Raw genomic sequence first — 23,545 nt, 5'->3', positions numbered from 1 at the left:
TCTGATTTAGAAACTGGTCCCTGAACATGTTTTATTTGACTTGCAGAGTGTTTTTTTCCCCCAATATTTAAAATTTGAAAGATTTTACATAAAGATCCAGATTCTCTGATTTTAAAAAAACCAAGTAATTCAGAAACAATGGACCCACATTCCCCCCAAAAACAACTTCCTGGAGCAGCTGCCTCATTTAAGGAGCGTGTATTTTTCAGTGTACCATAGTTCATATCCAGCCTGTTTCACTCATTGTTCTGGATACCCGCCTCAATCCATAGGCATTTGAATTTGCCATTCCACCTAATTCTAAAATTCGCTAGCTGGATTTTAGATGCTTTTATAACCCATTTAAAGCCCATCTGAATGAGCTTTTGGCTACCTCAAATATTTTTTCTCTGAAAATTACGAAAGGTAATTGCCTGCCATTCACTTGAGGAATTCTTTAAAATAAATGAATTCTACTTTTATTTTGCATAATAAAAAATATATATATACACATATATACATGTGTGCATGTGTGTATGCTATACAGAGAGAGACAGACAGACAGACAGAGACAGAAAGAGAGAGAGAGAGAGAATGGTAAAACCATAGAGAAAAATCTGAATTTATACTGACAGTTACCAAGACACTAAAACTTAAAGGCAAGGAGAAACCATGACTATTTGGTCCAAAGTTGCAGTGGTTCCTTAGTTGAAATATTAGCTGACATCTACCCTACTGACAGCAATTTGTCTCTCACACAGCTAGCAAGAATAGGCCTTTTTCATCCCCTTTCCCATTAAACAACAAAAACAATAACAGCAGCAGCAACAATTGGCCCAGAACCAACAACCCAAAAGGCCCAATGCAACATGCTTTACGGATGCATTCTCATTTAAACCTTTTGGGGAAATCCCAGCTCCAGCTTCTCAATTTCCTTTTGGTTCCTATCAAGGGATTTTTGCCTGATTTTTAGCACTTTCTCTACCATAACAAATGTTTCATTAACCTTTATTTTAATGTCAAAGTGTGTTCTACAGTAAGCCCCCACCACACCCTAAAAATGGTTTCAGAGGAAGCTAAGATTGGAAATAACAGGTTTCTTTACTGTAAGACTTCTTGGAGCTTTTATTATGCTAATATGGAAAGTGAATCACCAAGAAAAGACAGATGTAGAGTATGTTCCAAACTTAAAATTTGACCATGGAATACTTCTTCTTTTTTTTTTTTGTGAGGAAGCTCAGCCCTGAGCTAACATCCATGCTAGTCCTCCTCTTTTTGCTGAGGAAGACCGGCTCTGAGCTAACATCTATTGCCAATCCTCCTCCTTTTTTTTCCCCAAAGCCCCAGTAGATAGTTGTACGTCACAGTTGCACATCCTTCTAGTTGCTGTATGTGGGACGCAGCCTCAGCACGGCCCGAGACGCAGTGCGTCGGAGCGCACCCGAGATCAGTAGCAGAGCGCGCGCACTTAACCGGGCCGCCAGTAGCAGAGCGCGCGCACTTAACCGCTAAGCCACGGGGCCGGCCCCTGGAACACTTTTTCAACCACATTTCATAGGAATCCCTTGGAATACACTTTGAGGGGTAATGCTCTATTTTTAGCACTAATTTAATAATCATTCTATGTGATTACTTTTATTTAAAATGGTGTTCAATAGGGTATCAGAAAGTATCAGCAAAAGGTGGAAAGTCAAGCAGACAGCAGGTGCTCTCACCAAGAATAGAGACTCTGCTCTTCCTAGTGAGTCCTGCAGAGGCTTCATTTGGCCACATGAGCTGTCCCCTTCAGAGGGACTCCTACCCAGGATGGCGTCTGCTCCATCAAAGACTTCCTTCTCCCACACACTATTTCAGGGGTTGTCTCAGGCTCTGCGCTACAAACTTTCTTGATCATCAAACTTGTTTCCAGCTCCTCACCTTCTGCTTCTGTCTCTGACTTCACCCTGGGCCCACTGCTTTCAACTTGGAAGACTGCTTGTGCAGGCCAATGTGCCCCATCTTGTTCCCAACCTGGAAGGGACAATTGGGGCATGTTCACCAAAACCAATTTTCTACCCAGATCTACACAGTTTCTTTGACCGTGGAGAAGATTAACAGTACCACATCTAAAGATGCTGTTCCCACCATCTTTATGCAGTTGAATGTTAATATTTTTCTTGTTAAAGATCAGTAAGGCCAATCCAAAAGATAGGAGAAGGGCGCTAATGAACAGTGTTTTCTCATACCCACAATTCGTCACGTTGTCACATCCACAGAGTCTCACCTATCTGATCTTCAGATATTTGCCAAGTAGCCCAAATCATGGACTGCAAGAGCCATGGACAAAAATTACAGCCAGGGAACGTCTTCCCAATACCATTCCTCCACCAAGGTCTTGAAGACAAAAACTATGTTATGTTTTTTAGATTTCTCCACTCTCCAAAATATAGAACCTGAAACCTCCCTTGACAGCAAAGGGATAATTAGAATTCCAAAGCCCCTCAATAACAGATTCTCCTATATATCCTGACCTTGCAAGCCTCCAGTATCCCACAAAGAGCTCTATTGAGATACAGAAACCAGCTAAGGAAGACGTCTTGAAAGTTTTTGGATGGCTCCTTCACTGCAAACAGGAAGCTATCATTAGCAGGCCTGAGGCACTTCAAACAAGCTGACCATCAAACTGGGCTAAATCTTAGAAATAACTCTCTCCACTCACAGTCTCATCTGAGTCATGCATTTATTCATTCATCAAAGAACTTCAGTTAATTCAGAAGACTGGTCCATTGGTCAACCAGCACTAAAAGACTATAACAGCAGGCATGCAGAGAATTTTATGTGAGCACAGAGGAGGACTCAGTCAAAGGAGCTGAATGGTAAAGAATGAGTTAGCGTCAGTGTGAAGCAGAGAAGGGCATAACAAACAAGGAATTCCAGAAGGGCATTAGCCAAAGCACAGAAGCTTGACAGAAGATGGCATATTCTGGTTAATTCTTAGTAGTTGATGTGGAATGACAAGAACTGAAGGCAAACTAAAGATCATGTGAGTCATGTTATGGAATTTGCACTTTTCCCTCAGTCCTATGGGGCCCTAGAGGATTTGAAGCAGGAATCAGATTTGCATTTTAGAAAGACTGCTCTACCAGAAATTACCTAAGAAACTTCCACCAAAACTTAGGCCCGGGAATATCTGTTTCACTGAGACCTACCCCGTCTATCAGTGTGTCCTCCCGCTGAGTCCTCTCCTTCAGAATCTTGTTTCTCCTATAAAGCTCGACTCACAGATGCTCTCGTTGATTGAGAACATCATCAGTGCTTACTCTATCTCATACCTACTGCCTTAGGATTTCCCCACTTAGAGACTTGACTTCCTGCCCACACGCCCTTCTCCTTCTCCTCCTCTCTCTCTTGCTTGTTAGGACCAATTCTGATTTTAGGCCTGACTTCAACAGTCCTGTCCAATTCTCTGCACCAATTCATTCTTCCTGTTGATTTTTTTACACTCCATTAATAAATAGGCTTATATCTTGGTTTCTTGTAATCTAGTCTTCTATTGGTAACCCCACCTAAGACTAGATCCTTAATATTCTCTTTCTAGGCCAGGACCACAGTCTTACAATTCAGCTCCTTTAACTGTCACCAGTTGAGCAATTAGACTTTTGGATTCTCCAACATGAGCCCTGCTATCTGTTTGGGCAACTTACTAGTTATTAGTACTTTGCCTTGAACTTCTCTTGTTAACTAATTATCCAGACACATCAACCCTCTTGGAGATTCAAGGGGTGTGTAGTGGGGAGGGTGGTAGTGGAAGACTATACCTATACAGTACAAAAGGCTGAGGCTGTTTTCTTTAGCACCTGTTACAGCCAGTGGATGGGTATAATTCCAGGTCCCAGCCACTTCTAGTAAACTATGTACTTGTCATAAGAAACCAAGCCATGCTCAGTGAGTTCAGGGAGGTGACAAGTATAATTTATTCTAACTGTTTTCTCAGATGATAACCTGGGTCCTTAGACTGATCCTCACTGACACCTAATCTTATGTTGCATGCCATAAAACAATCACCTATGCTTCTCCTGTACTAACCCTTTAAGCCTGTCTTTCTCTTATCCAGATTAAAAAGATTCACAAACCCTTCAATTCTCCTATTCTTAGAAACTAGGCAGTATTGGGCCTGTCCTGTGGTATTAATTTATTGAGTATGGAATCATGTAACCCCAAAAAGCAAATGCATATACTTTTTTCTTACCCTTAAGTAATCTTGGATTGTATTTCTCAAAATTAAAATTGCCCTGGAGAATGACAGCATAAACAAACACAAGGATGCTTATCCAGCTTCCCACAAATCCTTCAGCTTTGTTAAAAAGAAGCACAGCTTTTAGAAAATAACTGCCTACATCCAAGGTTGCTGCCTCTTCTCTCATCTGCCCTTCTGTTGGAGTAATGCTGGTCGAGCATTACTTTGGGGTAGGCTGATAATGCTGATCTCAATTAACAGCACAGAGACACCTCGAGTTGCCTGATAAATACAATACGATATTACAATTTGATTTCAAATATACTAACAGGGAATTTCTGATAGTTGAAACAAAAGGTTGGGCTGAAGTTTGCATTATTTATGATGGAAATATTAATAACTGCTTACAAACTTCAGAAAAAACACTTCAGTATGAACTATTTATATTTAGAAATAATTAAAAAGTATAACATTAGGTTTGGGGTTTATTAAAGCAAATCCATGAAGTATTAAATCACACAATGCTTTACTGTCCTGGTTTTATTAATTATATATACTTAAATGAATTAAAACTGAGCATTTATTTAAAAATTTATCATTTAGATATTTACTACTTTAGATTGCTCTTGGCAAACAACGCTAAGTTGTGAGGTCATACAGTATATATTGGGAAGTTATGTTATAACTTCTCAGATTTTACTTATTTTCATTTTGGCATTTAAATAAATGAGTTAGTTCAGCATGCTACTCTATATGTTGGCATTTTATTGATATTAAAATGCTTACTTTTCAAAATCATATTTTCCTACAGATAAGAAAATTTTTATCACAATGGTAACAATAACAATAAAAATAATAATGAGCTCTACTGAGCATTTACCGAGTGCCAGACACTGTCCTTAATAATTTACATGAGCTATCGTACTTCAACATCACAATATTCCTATGAGGTAGATCCATCATCAGCCCATTTGACAGATAAGGGAATGGAAGGCAGAGAGGTGAGCAAGCTAAACGAGGCCACACAATCAGCAAGTGGCTGCATGGGGATTTGAACCCCAGCAGCCTGGCTCTTATCCTCTACTAATGTGTAGTTGACTATACTTTGCTCTGATTTTGTACTTTTGATATTTCTTTGCATACCATTTTAGAAGATGGATTTTTACTTGCATATCGTACTTTGAATTCTGCCTTGATTATATGGATACTTAATAGGGATTGACAGGAAATGAGGAGTGGGGAATGGCCTTACCAAGAAAGGGAAGTGAGTAGCAGCTAAGAACCACAGATGTTATGCACGTGAAAAAAGGTTAAGCAGAAGATTAACTTTACACATATTCCCAAATATATGTTTTTTTTAAAATCCCCTCCCAAAACCCAGGGGTTCACAGAGGGAAAGAGTTCAGTGGTAAATCTCACAAGGCTTTGTTTTCACGGGCATTAAGTGTTTTCAGAATCCACCCAGTCAGTCTCTGTCTCTCAGCATGGTAAGGATTTGGCATGCTGCTCCTTTCCTCCTGCGAGAGAAATCCAAATGCTTGCCAGAGCACTTAACGTTCCAGCTTCCACAGCAAATTGCTTTCATCTCCTTCTAACAGCCTCTAAAAGACTTCAGATTTGGACAAAAGAGAGAAAGACATTGGAGAAAAGAGGCACAGGGGGGTTGTTGGTGTTGCTATTTTTTTCCACTGCGACAAACAAAACATGCTTATAATTGTGAAACATAATTTTTTTATCATAATTTTTGCTATCAACACTAGAAAGCTCTCGAGTTGTAGTCTTCTCTCCCGCAAGAGCATAAAATACTAGGCCAATATTATGGTGTATATGAGGTACTAAATGACTGGCTTCTAACTCATTGACAATTTTGGGTTTTACGTTTTTTTCCTTTAAAAGAAGATAAGAAATGGAGAAAATTATAACCTATTATTCTAGATATAAAGATATGAGTGAATAAAATATCTAGCCAAAGAAAACAAGATTAATAAAGAAGTCTATGATTTAGCATTTACAAGAAAATAAACTTTCCTTTTTAGAAAATGAGAGCTATAAAACAGGTTATATAAAAGTTAATTGTTCAAAGGCATAAACATAATATGTTTTTCAGCTCATATGCTAATTAGTTTTTCATTAAGTCAAGAAAATTAAAAAAGACAGGCTTGTGTTTGGAATATGATGTTGATTAGAGAGACCTAAAAGCACTGGACAAAGTCTGACACAGAAGAACAATGGTGACAAATATTCTAAGAAAATGCTGCTTTCAACAGTCACCACTTAAAAAATAAAGACTGGCTAAAAACAAAAGGTTAAAGAAAGAGAAAAACTTAAGAACATAGCACATTTAATTAGCTCCCTCTTTCCTCAGATCAGCAGCCCCCCAGATCTGCTGGATATTCTAACTAGGAATTTCCAATTCTTTTATTTTTGTTTCTCTCTCTGTGCCTCTCCAAAATCTTCTGGCTTAATATCAGAAGAGAGCCGTTAACTTCATTTCACAACATTATTTATTTTGCAATAACAAAGTTTTTACAAAAGGATAAAGAAAACTTAAATCACAGATCTATGTATGGCTCAGTGAGAGAGTGTTGTGGATTTGGCATTAGTTTTTCTACTTCGCAATGTCATACTTCCAGTCTAAGCTTGAGTCTGAGACATATTTTGCTGTTAAGATTGGTCATAAATAGGGCTGGCCCTGGTGGCCTAGTGGTTAAGTTTGGTGAGCTCCGCTTCAGCAGCCCAGGTTCCATTCCCGGGCGTGGACCTACACCACTAGTCAGTGGCCGTGCTGTGGCGGCAGCTCACATACAAAACGAGGAAGATTGGCAACAGATGTTAGCTCAGGGCGAATAAAAAGATTGGTCATAAATAATACCATGTCTCCCAACTGTATATTTGCTTTTTAACAGAAGTGTTGACCAACTGCTTTGTTTTATTCTTTTGTCTCTTCCCTATCCCAATCCTCTCCCCACTCCTAAACCTCCTACCTTCTTCGACCATCTCTTATGCAGTCACATTCAGTTGAATAGTTGCATTAGACATAGTGAAAAGCTACATGAACTGAGACCACATATTAGACAGAATTACATACTGAAACGAAGACATTCTTTCCAATCCCTGATTATATAATTATGTTCACTGTTATCACAATTTTATGGACTGAACAACTCTCTTGAGTTTGTCAAAATAATAACAAAATGATGCAAAATATATACAAATATCTTTCTCAAGATAAACCATCTGGAAAAATTAGAAAATGATGAGTCAATCATGAACAAATAAATGAATAAGTTAACCTAAATCTTTATCTATGGATTTTTTTCAAATGGCAGGCAGAAGGGCAGAAGGATTACCCTGATCCCAGTATCTTAACACAATAATTATGTCCCATTTTAAATTTTTTAAATTTCTTATAGATAAAAATGATTCTAAGTTAGATCAACAATAGGATTAAAACTCAAATGATTACATGAATTTCTGTTTGATTTCTCTCCCCTGAGTAATTACTAGGGGACTTCATCAATATACCAATAAAGCAGAATGTATAAACTAATCATTCAAATATTTTTCAACAGAGAATTTAGAATTCAAAGCTACCATCCTGATGGTCACACAAAAAATCTAAAAAACAATCCATAATATTTATTAATACATGTTTCTAAATACAAAGTCTTGTTCCTTGAAAAAAACCTATTATTTTAAAATTCTATTTTAAAACCTATTATTTAAAATTCTATTATTTTACTAATGTAAAATTTGTGATAAAAATATTCTCTGTGAAAATAAATGTGATTTTTCTTTTACCTTTATCTCATGCACAGTATGAGTCTTTTGAACCACAGGGTCCTGAAGGAAAAAAAAACTTTAAAAAATGTTTGTTAAACTCATCTACATAACTATTGACACACAAAAAAATGTATAATTACTACAAAGCGAATTTTTTTTCTCCTCCTCTGAGCCTTGATTAACTAAAAGCTAATACTATATTTAAATATGCATTTCTCTTCTCCCAGCCTCTTTTCCACACCCCATCCCCAACCTGGGCAAGGAAAATGTTATAAATAAATGGCCATTTTTCCTCTCTCTCTGTTTCTCGGCCCCCCTTTCTGAGCTCAGGCACAGGCATTCTATAGGGCGCCTGCTGGTGGCAGCAGCTGAGGAACATCCCTCCTCCTCTGAGGTGGACGATGACAAAACCCAGGAGCAATTATATACGGCCGAATAAACTCAGTATAAAACCTCATGTCCATTAACAAAAAAATGGAATATAAACTGCAGGAAATTATTATGATTCGATATTTTAAATTATATGTGAATGATATACTTTCCAATATGTCATTGACATTCATCTGAAACCATGTAGAAGCAGAGCAAGAATATTTTTCACAGCTCTATAAGCATTTATCTGGTTACAAATATTAGAGGATTCAGCACGAGTGAGGTTGCCTGCTGAGAACAGAAACTGAAATGCCAGGAGGCATATTAAAAGCCAGTGTAAATGATGCATTTCATGGCAGACAGCCATCTATAGGCCTACACGCATTTACTGTTAATAGAAAACAGAGGTAGCAGCAAGAGATATTCTGTCCCATTTCTCTTTTCTTGACATGGATATCATTTATAATATAGAACAACACACAACCTTGACTACCTTCCAGGAGGTGTGTAAACATTCCTATGTTATGTATAGTGGTATAATCAAAATGAAATGTAATATGAAAACTCTGGCTTCATGATTAATTTCATACATTTCAATCACTCAGCAAATTAGCAAACACCTACCATGCGCCCACCACTAGGTTCTAAATCCTATGGGTAACACAAGGGAAGATAAAGACAGTTACTGTTCTTGAAGATTTTGACATATTAAAAAGGCAAAACTTAAGAACAAACACCAACAAAAATACAAAATAAGACGGAACATGCTCAATTGATAAAAGGTTTCTTTGAAAATACAAGTGATATATGATATCAAAAGGAGATCATTATGGGCTGGAGTAACTGGAGGTAACATCATAAAAAAGAAGGATCTCGAAGACTCAAAATAATCTAACCACAAATAAAGAAATGAAATGGGTAGTTTATTTTGGCTAGGGGCAAAAACATGTGCAAATACATTGAAATGAAAATGGCCTCAGAGAAAATGTCCTCAAATCTGTATCAAAATTATAGACTTTTTTTTTTTGTGAGGAAGATCAGCCCTGAGCTGACATCCATGCCAATCCTCCTCTTTTTGCTGAGGAAGACTGGCCCTGAGCTAATATCTATTGCCAGTCCTCCTCCTTTTTTTCCCCCAAAGCCCCAGTAGATAGGTGTATGTCATAGTTGCACATCCTTCTAGTTGCCGTATGTGGGACGCTGCCTCAGCATGGCCAGACGAGCAGCGCGTCGGTGCGCGCCCGGGATCCGAACCCGGGCCGCCAGTAGCAGAGCGCACGCACTCAACCGCTAAGCCACGGGGCCAGCCCCTCAAAATTATAGACTTTTAAAACATATATAAATGAGTTATTTTCTTAAATTTAGTCATAAGTCCTAGGACAGTTCCAGTTTAAGAATAATTATTGAAGGTGTAATTGACAAATTGCTGGAGGTTCACTGTGAACAACTCTGTGAGTTAAAAACTCTGGAGGGACCCCGTCATAGTGCAGCCTCCACAACATTGTGAGATTTACCTCTAGAACTTGACCAGGTTCCAACAGTAAATATCGAAGAAAAATCGCCTTGTGATTCCAGCAGGGTGAGGGGAAAAGGAATACACCAAAGCACTCTGTTCTTCTTAACAAGGCCTGCACTCAGGGGAAACTAGTTAACCACAGCCCAACCTGCTGGGGTATTATCAGAGACTAAGTGGCCTGGCAAAGGGAAATATTCAACTCCAGCCCACTCTAGCCAACCTGTCCCACCTCCAGGCTGGGGAGAGGGGAGGGCAAGGGCAGAGCTGAGAAACCTTGTGGATTTCACAGTCCAGAGCTCACTGCGAGACTGAGACTTAATCATAGCACTGTAGATCACTTCCCCTCCCCACCACACCTCACCACCACACTACTAAAGGCCTATTGACAGCAGTTCCTTTTACCTGGTACGTCATATCCAACTATCAAGAAAAAATTACAAGGCATACCAACGGCAAAAAACATAATTTAAAGAGACAGAGCAAGCATAAGAACCAGACATGACAAGGATGTTGGAATTATTAGACCATGAATTTAAAACAACTATGATTAATATGCTAAGGGCTCTAATGGCTAAAGTAGATAGCATGTAAGAACAGATGGGCATTGTAAGCAGAGAGATGGAAACCCTAAGAAAGAACCAGAAAGAAATGCTAGAAATCAAAAATAGTGTAATAAAAATGAAGACTGCCTTTGACGGGCTTATTAGTCAAAGACATGGCTGAGGAAAGGGTCTCTGAGCTAGAGGATACATCAATAGAATCCTTGAAACCTAAAAAAGCAAAGAGAACTAAGACTGAAAAACAGCCAGAACAGAATATCCAAGTATTGTTAGACAACTACAGAAAGTGTAACACACGCATACCAGGAATACTAGAAGAAGAAAGAGAGAAGGAACAGAAAAAATATTTGAAACAATAATGACCGAGAATTTTCCCCAAATTAATATCAGACACCAAAGCACAGACTGAGACCTCAGAGAACACCAAGCAGGAAAATGCTGAAAAAACCACACTTAGGCATAGCATCTCCAAACTACAAAAAATTAAAGATAAAGAAAAAAATATCCTGAAAGAAGCCAGAGGGCAAAAACACTTATCTATACAGAAACAAAGACAAGAATTACATGACTTCTCCTCAAAAACCATGCAAGCAGGAAAAGAGTGGAGCAAAATATTCAGTGTTGAGAGAAAAAACCCACCAATCTAGAATTCTGTATGCTGTGAAATTATCCGTCAAAAGTAAAGGAGAAATAAAGACTTTCTCAAACAAACAAAAATTGAGGGAATTTGTTGCCAGTAGATCTGCCTTGCAAGAAATTTTAAAGTTCTTTAGAGAGAAGGAAAATAACACAGGCCAGACCCCGGGGCCTACTGCACTTTTTTCCTCACTGGGCCGGCTGTGGCTCCTGTGGGAAGAGTGTGGCTAGGTCTGTGGGGTGCCGCACTGATGGCTTCTGTGCTCTCCTGTGAAAGCCTTGTCCACGCCGTGGCTGGAGCTGTGGGAAGCATGACAGCAATGACAGTATTATTTCCTTGGATACAGCTTGACTTCAACTTCAAGTTGATGAGAAAAGAAAGTCCAAAACTACATACAAGGTGCTCCTGGAGATCATTAAAGAAGAAGGGTTCCTGGCACCACATTGAGGGTGGTTTCCAGTTATCTCCAGTCTCTACTGCTCTAATTTGTCTGCTTCTACACTTTTAATAGCCTCAAAGCAGTGTGGGTCAAAGGTCAACATTCTACTACTGGAGAAGATCTGGTAATTGGATTTGTTGCAGGAGTGGTGAATATGTTGCTAACAACTCCACTCTGGGTGGTAAATACCAGACTGAAGCTGCAAGGGGCAAAATTTAGGAATGAAGACATTGTACCAACCAACTACAAAGGTATTATTGATGCTTTTCACCAGATCATTCAAGATGAAAGAATCTTGGCTTTATGGAATGGCAGATTTCCCTCCTTGCTGTTGGTCTTCAGTGCTGCCATCCAATTCATGTTCTATGAAAGTTTAAAGTGGCAGCCTTTAAAGAAACAAATGAAGGTTTCTTCTGTGGATGTGTTCATCACTGGTGCAGTAGCCAAAGTGATTGCCACCACAGTCACCTATCCCTTGCAGATGGTACAGTCGATTCTGAGGTTCGGACGTCACAGACTAAACCCAGAAAACAGCACACTGGGGAGTCTTTGTAATATTCTCTATCTTCTTGACCAATGAGTAAGGCATTTTGAAATAATGGGACTCTACAAAGGCCTTGAAGCCAAACTGCTGCAGACAGTCCTCACTGCTGCTCTCATGTTCCTTGTTGATGAGAAACTGATGGCTGCTACCTTCACAGTTACAGGGCTGAAGTGTGCACACAAGCACTGAGACACCTTACCCTGCAAAGTGAAGAAAGATGCTCAACAGGGGGCTTCCTTCTGTGTGAAGAGAAGCAGTTCTCCTTTTACTCTTGCTCCTTCCACTGCACATTTCACCCTCCTGAGCTTGAAATGCATCTAGGGGTAAACGTGGAGTTAAGCAGCTGGTCCTCTTGCCAACTTAATTTTTATGATGGTTGGTTGGATTTTGAAGGGGATATTGGACTAGTGATCACATGAAAAGAGCACATTGTTGGAAACCTGAAAATGAAAGTTTGTGATGGTTCATTGGTTTTCTTAAGGTGAGTGGACTATTGTTCTCATGTAATCTTTACCAGTTAAAATTTTTCTTAAATTTACCAGCTGTTCTCTTTCCCCTCCCTCAGGTTCTAGGACAAATTTAACACCATGTAATTTTCCTCACACACTTTTGTATATCTTAATCTTGGTATGTTCCTCACTAAAAATAATATTATGACTGTGCCATGGGCATGACTTTATTTTCTTGGGCTCTTTTACTCCTGCTTAAGGGAAGGTGTCTTCTTTAGCAAGAGCTATTTATTTTGTAGGAGAAATGAAAATTATTAATCTCAAATGATTCTCTTATAAACTATTTGTAAACATCACTTTTTCGTTAGTATTTGATATAATTAAAAAATACTTATGTTGAGGTCCAGCCCCATGGCCTAATGGTTAAGTTCGGCATGCTCTGCTTCAGTGGCCCACGTTCAGTTCCCGAGCGTGGACCTACACCACTTGCTGGTGGCCATGCTGTGGCAGTGACCCACATACAAATAGAGGAAGATTGGCACAGATGTTAGCTCAGGGCGAATTGTCCTCAAGCAAAGAGGAAGATTGGCAATGGATGTTAGCTCAGGGCTAATATTCCTCAGCAAAAAAAAATATATATATTTTTGAATCAATGCTTTTATTACAAAAGGCTTCAGATTTTATGTTCATCCATACAAGCGCCAATCAAGTCAAGCCCCAATAAACTGTCAGAACAAAAGACATTCTTTAAAGTTGCCCTTTACTAAGGTATTACATTGGGTTTACAACCAGCTGGTAAAAATCACAAAAAAGGGGAGAGGAAGCAGATACCTTGTTTAGGCTCTGGAATATTATCTACCTTTACAAACTCTTGGTGAAGCCTGTGTATTTTGAGAATAAACATCTGATTGAGATTCTATTTGGAAACATTCCTTAGAGTCCTGCTACTCAAAGTGTGGTCCATCAAGCACTAGCATTGACATTACCTGGGAACTTATTGGACATGCAGTCCCAGACCTTCTGAATCATATTCTGCATTTTAACAAGATCCCCAGGTGATTTATACTCACATTAAAGTTGGAGAGACCTTAAAGCCCCTGACCCAACAGGAGATATGATTGGTTTCAATTATAGAAACCAAGACAAAGATTTTTCTCAAAGGAAAGATGGATTAATGTATTAAAACAACCTCTAGAAAAAAAAAAATAATAATATAGGCCAGAAACTTGAATCTACATAAAGATAGGAAGAGCATCAAAGAAGGAATAAGTGAAAGTAAAAAAAAAAACAACTTTTATTTTTCTTATTCTTAATTTATCTAACAGATAAGAGTCTGTTCAAAGTGATAATAGCAACAATGTGATTATATATGCTTATGTATATATCTTGTGAATATATATATTCTTACATGTGCTGACATATAAATGAAATGAATGACAGCAATGATACAAGGGAAGAGAGGAAAGAATCAGGATTATTGTTTTATTGTAAGGTACACACAATACTACCCATAAAGTGGTACAGTGTTTTTTGAAAGTGACCTTGGATTAGTTGTAATGTATATTGCAAGCTCTAGGGCAATAACTACAAAAAGTGAAAAAAAGAAGTATAACATATGTTAAGAAAGGAGAGGAAATAGAATTATATAAAATGCTCAATTAAAACTACAAAAGACAGAAAAAGAGTGGAAGACAAAAATAAGAACAAAGAACAAGGGCAGCAAACAGAAAGCAGCAATAAATATAGTACATATTAATCCAACTATACCAATAATCACTTTGAATGTCAAATGTCTAAGTACACCAACTAAAAGACAGAGATAATCAGAGTGGATCAAAAAACACAAAACAACTATATGTTGTCTGCAAGAAACCTACTTTAAATATAAAGACACATTAGATTAAAAGTAGTGGATGGAGAAAATATACCATTTTGATTAGCTAACACTAATCAAAAGAAAGCAGGAGTAGCTATATTAATTTCAGACAGGGTAAACTTCAAAGCAAGAAAAGTTATCAAGGATAAAGAAGAGAATTACATAATGATAAAGGGATCAATTCTCCAAGAAGACATAACAATTCTTAACATGTATATGCTGACACCAGAGTGCCAAACTACCAGAGGCAGAAACTTATAGAACTGTAAGGAGAAACAGATGCATCCATTATTACAGTTAGATTAGTTAGATAATTACTCCTCTATCACAAATGGACAGATACAGTAGGGAGAAAAACAGTAAGGACGTAGTTGGATTCAACACCACCATCACAACTGATCTAATTGACATCTATAGACTACTTCATTCAATAAGAGCAGAATACACATTCTTCTCCAGTTCACGTGGAATACTTCTAAATAACACATGTGTCAAAGAAGAAATCTCAAAGGAAACTTAAGAATATTTTGAACTAAATGAAAATGAAAACATATCTTATCAAAATTTGTGGGATGCAGCAAAAGCAGTGTTTAAGGGAAATTTATAGTATTGAATGCATACATTAGAAAAGACAAAAGATCAATAATCTAAGCTAATCTAAGCTTTTAACTTAAAATACTAGAAAAAGAAGAGTAAATTAAATCCAAAGTAAGCAGAAGAAAAGAAATCAGAATTAAGAGCAGAAATTACGAAATTTAAAACAGGAAATCAATTGAGAAAATCAACAAAACCAAAAGCTATTTCTTTGAAAAAAATCAATAAAATCAATAAGTCTCTAACCTGGCTAACTAAGAAAAAAAGAAAGAAGACACAAATTACTAACACCAGAAATGAAAGAGGAGACATTGCTACAGATACCATGAACAATAAATGGATAATAAAGGAATATTATGAACAACTCTATGCCCCAAAATTTGATAAGCTAGATGAAATGGACCAATTCCTTGAAAAAATTGTCAAAACTCACACAAGAATAAATAGACAACCTGAATAGGACTATGTCTATCAAAGAAATTGCATCAATAATTAACAACCTCCCAAAACAGAAAGGACCAGGCCCAGATGGGTTCACTGGTGAATTATAACAAACATTTAAGGAATAAATTATACCAATGCTCTATGATCTCTTTCATTGGATATAAGCAGAAGGAATACTTCCTAATTCATTCAATGAGGCCAGCATTACCCTAATACCAAAATCAGACAAAGACATTACAAGAAAAGAAAACTATAGACCAATATTGCTCATGAACATGGATGCAAAAATCCTCAACAAAATACTAGCCTATTGAATCCAAAGAAGTTTTAAAAGATTTATATACCACAACCAAGTGGGATTTATCCCAATTATGCAAGGCTGGTTCAACATTTGAAAATCAATTAATGTAGTCTATCACATCAACACATTCAAAAAGAAAAATTACATGACCATATCAATAGATGCAGAAAAAGTATTTGACAAAATCCAACATCCATTTATAATAAAAACTCACAGTAAACTAGGAACAGAGGGGAACTTTCTCAACTTGATAAAGACTATTTACAAAAAACCAATAACTAACATAAAACCCATAACTAACTAAAAAAAATCTATAACTTAATGATAATAAACCAAAACTTCCCTACTAAGATCAGGTACAAGGCAAGGATGTTCCCTCTCACCATTCCTTTTCAACATCATACTGAAGTCCTTGCTAATGCAAAAAGGCAAGAAAAGGAAAAAAAAAGTATACAGATTGGGAAGGAAGACATAAAACTGTCTTTGTTCTCAGTTGACATGATTGTCTATGTAGAAAATCCAAAAGATTCAACAAAAAAAAAACTTCTGGAACTAATAAGCAATTATAGCAAAGCTCCAGGATACAAAGTTAACATACAAAATTAAATCATTTTCCTATATACCAGCAATGAACACATGGAATTGAAATTTAAAAACACATTACCATTTACCTTAGCACCCTCCAAAATGAAATATTTTGGTATAAATCAAACAAAATATGTACAAGATCTATATGAGTAAAACTACAAAACTCTGATGAAAGAAATCAAAGAAGAACTAAATAAGTTGAGAGATATTCCACGTTTATGGATAGAAAGACTTAATATTGTCAAGATGTCTGTTTTTCCCAACTTAATCTATAGATTCAATTCAATGCCAATCAAAATCACACAAGTTATTTAATGGGTATCAATAAACTGATTCTGAAGTTTATATGGAGAATAGCCAACTCAATACTGAAGGCAGAACAAAGTTGGAAGACTGATGCTACCTGACTTCAAGACTTATTATAAAACTACAGTAATCAAGATAGGGTGGTATTGGTGAAAAAACAGACAAAGAGATTAATGGAACAGAGAGTCCAGAAATACTCACATAAATATGGTCAACTGCTCTTTGACAAAGAAGCAAAGGCAATACAATGGAGCAAAGACAGTCTCTTCAACACATAGTACTGGAACAACAAGATATCCACATGCAAAAAACAAAAATCTTGGGGCCGGCCCGGTGGCGCAAGCGGTTAAGTGCGCGCGCTCCGCTGCGGCGGCCCGGGGTTCGCTGGTTCGGATCCCGGGCGCGCACCGACGCACTGCTTGGTAAGCCATGCTGTGGCGGCGTCCCATGTGGAGTGGAGGAGGATGGGCACGGATGTTAGCCCAGGGCCGTCTTCCTCAGCAAAAAAAGAGGAGGATTGGCGGATGTTAGCTCAGGGCTGATCTCCTCACAAAAAAAAAAAAAAAAAAAAAAAAAATCTAGACACAGACCTTACATCCTTCACAAAAATTAATTCAAAATGGATCACAGACCAAATGTAAAATGCAAAACTATAAAACTCCTAGAAGATAACAAAGGAAAAAACGTAGATGACCTTGGGTATGTGATACCTTTTTAGATCCAACACCAAAGACATGATCCATGAAAGAAATAATAATCTGGACTTCCTTAAAATTAAAAACTTATGCTCTGTGAAAGACAATATCAAGAGAATTAGAAGAAAAACCACAGATGGGAGAAAATATTTGCAAAAGATACATTTGATAATGGACTGTTATCCAAAATACACAAAGAACTCTTAAAACTCAATGATAGAAAACCAACAACCCAGTTAAAAAATGGATCAAAGACCTAACAGACACCTCACCAAAGAAGATGTACAGATGGCAAATAAGCACATGAAAAGATGCTCCACATCATATGTCATTAAAGAAATGCAAATTACAACAATGAGATACCACTACACACCTATTAGAATGGCCAAAATCCAGAACACTGACAACACCGAATGCTGGTGAGGATGTGGAGCAACAGATACTGTCATACATTGCTGGTAGGAATGCAAAAAGTACAGCCACTTTGGAAGACAGTTTGGTGGTTTCTTACAAAACTAAATATACTCTTACCACATGATCTAGGAATCATGCTCCTTGGTACCTGCACGTGGATATTTATAGCATCTTTATTCATAATTGCCACAACTTGGAAGCAACCAACATGTCCTTCAGTAGGTAAATGGATAAACTGTGGTACATCCAGACAATGGAATATTAGTCAGCATTAAAAAGAAATGAGCTATCAAGCCATGAAAAGATGGAGGAAACTTAAATGGCTATTACTAAGTAAAAGAAGCCAGTCTGAAAAGGTTACATACCATATGATTCCAGCTATGTGACATTCTGGAAAATGCAAAACTATGGAGATATAAAAAGATCAGTGGTTGCTGTGGCAGAGGGAGGATGAATAGGCAGAGCACAGAGGATTTGAAGGGCAGTGTAACTATTTTGTATGATACGATAGATGGATACATGTCAATATACCTTTGTCCAAACCTATAGAAAACAACACCAAAAGGGAACTCTAAGATGAACTATGGACTTTGGGTGATTATGATGTGTCAATGTAGATTCATCCTTAGTAAAAAATGTACACTTCTGGTGGGGAATGTTGATAATAGTGCAAACTATGCATGTGTGGGGGCAAGAAAGACATGGGAAATCTTGGTACTTCCCTCTTAATTTTGTTGTAAATCTAAAACTTCTCTAAAGTCTTTAAAAAAAGATTAATCCTTGATGACACCCCCCTTTTACTCTCAAAAAGTTCCCAGTTTGGACTGTAAACTATGATCCTCTTGCTTATAATGTGCTATCTCAGCAGAGAGTTATACTACTTCACTTCCTTTCATTTAATAAAGGTCGTTAGGTTTTAAACACCATTGAGAAGAACATCTGCCAAGATCTATCCCTGATTCTGACTTTTGCAAAGATACTTGGTTTTCCAAATTATCTTGGATGTACCACAGTTTGATCCAAATGCTTATGAGTCTCTTTAAATTGTGAAAGTTCAGAAGCTGATCTCTTAGGGGATTTCATTTTAGAATCCAAATTAAACCTGTAACTTAGAGCCCTCTCTAATGAAATAACATCTTCAATCCACAATCAACATCATCATCAGTAAATATCTGTTGGGAATCTACTAGATGCAGGACAGTGTTCAGGGTGGATAGAGGTGGGTGGGGAGGGGTGATACAAAAAATATAAGATATGGTCTTGATCCTCCAGCAGTTTACAGTCTAGAGGTTCATCCCTAGATGGGTGGGTTCATCCACCCATCTATCCATCCATCCCATCCACTTATCCATCCATCCACTCACCCACTATCACAAAATAGGACATGCTAGGTACCGAATAAGTGATGTAGGCAGTAAGTTTGTGTAACAGGGATTGCATCTGGTTACATATTACAGAAACCAGGCTATAGTATATTAACCATATAGTGGTTAATTGTTCTCACATAAGAAGTCTGGAGAGAGGCATTTCAGGGACAGAAAAAGGGCACCCAAGATACCAGCAATGACCCAGGCTCCTTCTATCTTTCTTAGAATGTCATGATTACCCTCATAGAAACCTTGCCATTGCAAGAAAGCTGATCTGCCTCCAGTCTGTCCTCTGAATTTCAGGTGGGAAGAATAAGAAGGAAGCAACAAAGGGAGGAATAGTGCAAAATTTCCCACAACTCCCCAAGAGATTTTCACTTACATCTAATTTGATAGAACCTTCACAGAAAGTCACCCTTAACTGCAAGTGAGGCTGAAAAAGCAAGTGTTCGGCCTTTTCAGCATCTATAGGGAAAGGTCAGCCTTACTGCTTACAATAATCAGAGAGCAGAGAATTTCTGAAACATAGGAAGCCACCATATATTTTTCATATCTTGTCATAAATTAATCAGTTCAACAAATCTTTTGGGGCACTACGATGTGCCAGACACTGTGTTAGGTGCTGGGGATAGATAAAGCAAAGAATAAGACTGGTTTTCATGGAAGTTACATTATAGCCAGGAATGCAAACATTCAACAAATAACTGTAAGTATGAGGAGCACCATAAAATGGAGAACAAAGAATGTCACAGAACCCCATCAGGGGTCAGAGAATACCTTCCTGAGGATCTGACATTTTAGCTGAAACCTGCAAAAGGAAGTAGAGAAAAGATGGTGGAAGGGGTGAAGAGTCCCCAACAGAAGGTACAGTACATTCAAAGAAGTTGAACGATGGTACATTTTAGGAACTAAAAAAGTCTAAGGTGACTGTAACAAAGAGAGTGAGACTGGAGGGATAATCAAGGGCCAGAGATCATACAGAGTTTCAAACCATAAAGAGTATTCAGGACTTTATTTTAAGGGCAATGCAATCCTGTGGCAGGTAAAGCAGTGGAATATAATGGTCAGATATGTATTTTGACACAATCACCTGGGTTGCAGAGTAAAGAATGGATTAGAAATGGGCAGCAGGTAATGTAGGGAAACTATTGTAGATGTCTAAACAGAGAATGGACCAGGATGGTGGCTGTTTGGATTGAGGGATATATAGACAGATTCAAGAGATATTCAGGAGGAAGATGATAAAATAGAAAGAATCAAGGATGATGCCCACGATTGATGATAATCGTAATTATAGTTTGTTATATAAGTAATTCATATATTTTATTAAATTTCCATTTATATAAACCTCACAACAACCCTATTAAATACTCAGAGTAACCCTGCGATGTAGGTAGTATTATTACTCCCATTTTATAGACTAGGAAACTGAGGCAAAGAGTATTTAAGTAATTTGCCCAAGTCCACATCACTAATGACTTGTGGAGCCAAGATTCAAACTCAGGCAGTCTGACTGCAGAACCCAGACTTTCAACACTACCTTAATGCTGCACAGTGCTGATGGGGCAACGTTTCCTGAAGTCAAAAACACAAGAGTAACAGGTGTGGAAGGAGGATGACCTGTTCACCCTGGGGCACTGTTGAAGCCTATGATGCTGCAGTGAGGTGGAGATGCTGAATGGAGCATTGAATAGATTAGTCAGGAGCTCAGAGGATAAGTTAGAAGAGGAAGTGGAGATTCACAAGCCTACAACAAGATGGGGTAACTGAAGCCTTGGGATTGGGTAAGATCAACTGGAAACTGAAAAGAAAATGTAGAATGAAAATAGAAGAGAGCTACGGACAGAGCCCTGAAAGACTCCAGCATTTAGAGCAGGAAGAAGTGGGGAGCCCAGGAAAGGAGAATGAGAAGCAACAGGCATCATGAGAGGCCACAAAAAACCAGAAAAATATATCACACAAGGAAAAGAAGAGTATTTTTGGGTAGAAGGGGTAAAATACTGTGTCAATGCTGCTAAGAAGTCAAGAAAAATAAAGAACTAGCATATTTTTTAGATTTCGTAACATGGAAGTAACTGGTGACCTGAATTAGAACATCTTCTTTGAAAGGATGCTGAGTGAAGCCAGATTACAGTGAGCTGATGTGTGTGGAAGTGAGAAAATGGGGACAGCAAGTCCAGATAATTTACTTGATAAACTAGCATGAAAAGGAAGAGAGATCTAAGGCAGTAGCTGGAAGAAGCCTCACACTGAGTGGTTTCATTTGTTTGTTTGGAGAGTCCTGAGGAAATGCTGTTGGAAAGGAAGGAGTTTGTAGAGGAAGAGAAGGTAAAAATACTACAGAAAGAGGAAATAATAGGTAGTATCAGGTTCCCGGCAGTAGGGTACTGGTATAAAGAGTGTGGTTAGTTGGAGTCATCCATATTAGGGGTTTTCCAGGCTGATATGCTGGAATGATAATGAGACAAGGGACTTTAAGATACTGTCAAAAGAATGGCTGAATGTGTATGGTGATGGATTATAATTAGTCTTTGGGTGGTGAACATGATGTAATCTACACAGAAATCGAAATATAATGATGTATATCTGAAATTTATATAACGTTATAAACCAATGTTATCACAATAAAAAAAAAAGAATGGTTGACATCACAGACCATGGAAGCTAAGCAGGATAGAAAAAAAGTGATAACAGAAAGAGACAGAGAGAAGGCAGAGGCATCAATAGACTTCAGGCCTCAATGAAACTGATCAAGTTGGGAGATAAGTAGACTATAAACAAAGATTGGATGTCTGAATTAGTAATTTCAAAGTGGAGCCACTTCAGCTGATGGAAAGACTTTTCCATTGTCACCATATCTTCAGTCTACTTTAAAATAAGGCTGGTAATACATGAAGATTTCTTGTTGAGTTCTTCACATTGTTTCCAGGGACAGCTATCCCAACAGTTCTACGAACTCAATCAACCCCTGTCTCTTGCTAATACTCAATGGCTTTTTGTACAATTGGGTTTCTTCAGTCCAACAAGACAAGGCTCAAGATCTGGTGTGCCCTGTCCCTTCAGAACAGTTGTCCAATGACAGCGTCTTCATGCCACCGCTTGCCATAGCCATATTTGTTTGGTTTCTTCAACTAATCCTAATAGTGATATTATAGAAAAGACAAAGAATTTAATCAGCTGTGTGAGCAGTTATTTAATCTTTTTGTTTGCTTATCCATCTATAAAATAGAAATAACAGGAGTTGATCAGACCTCACTCAATGAGTTAATTCATTTTTCTTCAATTTGAAACTGTTCCCATTTAGATATATGTAAATAATATATAAAGAATCTGAGAAGAAACCAAATTGCATACTGTTTTTGAAGATGCATTAATTCAAACCTGCAACAAATAAAAATCATCCTATTTCTAAGCTAAAATAACATGATGTGACTTGTTTGTTCAGGCCTAGTGGTAAGTGAAACAGTAAGGAGGTGGGTGGAGAGATGAGGATTTAGAGAAAGCTAACAGAAAGGCAAGCTGGGTCTGCGTTCATGAGAATAGTTTTGCTGCCTCCTCAGTGAACAGCAGCCTTAGAGGGGCAGCCACCAACTGCCTGTGAGGATTGGCTTCAGATGCGCAGACAGAGCACGTCCTCACTAGGACCTAAATGCCCTCCTGAATGATCTCCTGTAGACCTCCTGGAGATTTCTTCTAGTGCTATGTCAGCCTTGCTTAAATAAATAAAACTGACTAACTAACTGAGTAAAATGCACATCCCCAACCCCTACTCCATTCCCACTCCTACAAAGAGGCTAAGAGTACAGAAATCCCCGACGCTCAGGTAAAAGGATTTGCAAGAAAGCTGCACTTAACTGTTGATCCTCAGAGTGGACATATTTGGTTTCTCGGTTTTTGTCCCACACATCCCTCCTTTTTTTCCCCTATGTTGTTAATTTTATTACGTCCTTTTAAAATACCTCATATCCTTTTTGGAAAGAAGGGTGTATAATAAATAAAAATAACAATCCCAAAGTTATGCTGTCTACAAATCTCTACTCCATTGAGCAGAAACACAGGATGTGGACCTAACCAAAGTTGGGCTAGGCATTTTAAAACTCCAATTAAACTGGAATTTATTGTTGCGGTAGAGCTGAGATTGGGCTATTTCCTAGACCCAAGAACTTCCCTTGTGATTTTAGGCAATGTTTAGATACCAAGGTAGGTGGGAATGTGATGATATCCATGGGGGAAAACACTGTACGCTATTAACCTGAGTGCACAGACATGGAAAGGAACGAGAGGGAAGGTGAGGGAAGTGAAACATAACTGCATTCCTGCCGGTCACAGAGCAGTGTGCACACCATCCCTGTGCAGTAGCTGTTTCTCTGACCATTTTATAGATGAAGAAACAAAGGTACAAAAAGATTATGAGGTGGGGCTAGGTAACAGCAGAGCCTCTCCTGTTCATACCATATCATACACT

At 38.0% G+C, this 23,545-nt stretch overlaps 1 protein-coding gene and 1 pseudogene across 1 annotated transcript in view; one reads left to right on the top strand and one right to left on the bottom strand.

The window, feature by feature from the left end:
* LEKR1 (leucine, glutamate and lysine rich 1) overlaps positions 1-23,545 on the bottom strand; it is a 185,409-nt gene that overhangs the window by 125,462 nt on the left and 36,402 nt on the right. The gene's annotated exons all lie outside the window — the stretch shown is intronic.
* LOC131415010 (peroxisomal membrane protein PMP34-like) lies at positions 11,314-12,235 on the top strand (annotated as a pseudogene).

The sequence above is a fragment of the Diceros bicornis genome, chromosome 15 (genome assembly GCF_020826845.1).
Source record: "Diceros bicornis minor isolate mBicDic1 chromosome 15, mDicBic1.mat.cur, whole genome shotgun sequence".
Lineage (NCBI taxonomy): Eukaryota > Metazoa > Chordata > Mammalia > Perissodactyla > Rhinocerotidae > Diceros > Diceros bicornis.
This window is presented reverse-complemented; position numbering and strand designations above follow the sequence as displayed.